Source organism: Mirounga leonina, unplaced genomic scaffold (genome assembly GCF_011800145.1).
Source record: "Mirounga leonina isolate KUSES-001 unplaced genomic scaffold, KU_Mleo_1.0 Mir_153, whole genome shotgun sequence".
NCBI lineage: Eukaryota > Metazoa > Chordata > Mammalia > Carnivora > Phocidae > Mirounga > Mirounga leonina.
Window position 1 is genome coordinate 40,918,045 of NW_023270387.1, and position 1,325 is coordinate 40,919,369.

A 1,325-nucleotide genomic window follows, 5' to 3' on the forward strand; every position below is an offset into this window, starting at 1 on the left:
GATGAACTTTCTCAGAATATGGAGAAAATGAGAGAAATTAAGGAATACAAAGGATCAAGGTAGGTATTCCTACATCTATTAAATAGAAATTCTGGAATTAAAACAATACAGAAATTTTAAGAGAAAAATGATAAAATTATAAAAATTATAAAATAACATAATTTCAATGATCTTAAGCCATTTTTTATATTAAAGAATTTGCTAAGAATCAAATATAATGGGATAAAAAGATTTGAGCCTAGAGTATTATGGCAAAATTTCTGAATTTGAAGAGAAATTACATGAGCTTTCAGAATGGAAAAAATAAACAAGTTGCTTCCAAAGGAATAAGAAATCAGATTGGGATCACATTTGGCTACCACCCATACCAAGCTTGATGGTAATGGGGCCTTGCCTTCAAAGTTCAGAGTTAAATGATCTTTAATTCATAATTCCAAACCCAATTGTTTGTTTAAAAAAAAAACAGAGATATTTTATGTCTCATAGATACTTATTTAAAAAAGTTTTCTTGAATATATATTTGAACAAAATGGTAAATACATCCGAGATATAAAAAGATTTAATAAAAGGCCAGTAGGAACTATAAAGTAGGAAACTGGATAGTTAAAACGAGAGATGACAATGTGCAGTAGGCCTGGAAACCAGTAGATCCAAATTAGACCGAAAAGTGAATTCATAAAGTTGTCTGCAAGAAGAAAGGGTTTTTTTTCATAAGTCATTTAATGGCAACTGGTAATCATTAAATTAGTAATGGTTATCTTCAAAAGATATTATATTAGCTGTGCTGTCATTTCTCAAGAATGATCAGGTACCTAGAGTCACAGACATTTCCCACATAGGATGCATCATATAAATCAGACTTTGTTTATCACCAGCATTTATAAAACCAGACCTAGGGAAAGAAGTAGGTCTGGGGACACATGCATGGTCTTAATATAGTGAATATTTAACCTGCCCTGATTATTACAAAATTAGAACAGCAAGAATATTTGCAGGAAGAAAGTGGGTTTAATTAGTAGATTGTGTGATTAGGAAAATAAAGATCTTCATATGTTTCCTTAATCAACAAGAAACAAACAAAAGAATAGAACTCTGGAAAACATTTTAAATTAAAAAACAAAACAAAACCTGGGGAACCAGGGTGGCTCAGTTAGTTAAGCATCTACCTTTGGCTCAGATCATGATCTCAGGGTCCTGGGATGAAGCCCCTCATCGGGTTCTCTGCTCAGTGGGGAGCCTGCTTCTTCCTCTCCCTTTGCCTGCCACTCTGCCTACTTGTGCTCTCTCTGTGTTAAATAAATAAATAAAATCTTTAAAATAAATAA

The 1,325-nt window shown here is 32.3% G+C and overlaps 1 non-coding gene across 1 annotated transcript; it reads right to left on the reverse strand.

Moving 5' to 3' along the window:
• Positions 1-863: 863 nt before the first annotated feature.
• LOC118013580 lies at positions 864-995 on the reverse strand. Its single transcript, XR_004680062.1, has one exon. It is a non-coding gene; the product is annotated as a small nucleolar RNA SNORA72 (small nucleolar RNA).
• Positions 996-1,325: the final 330 nt, after the last annotated feature.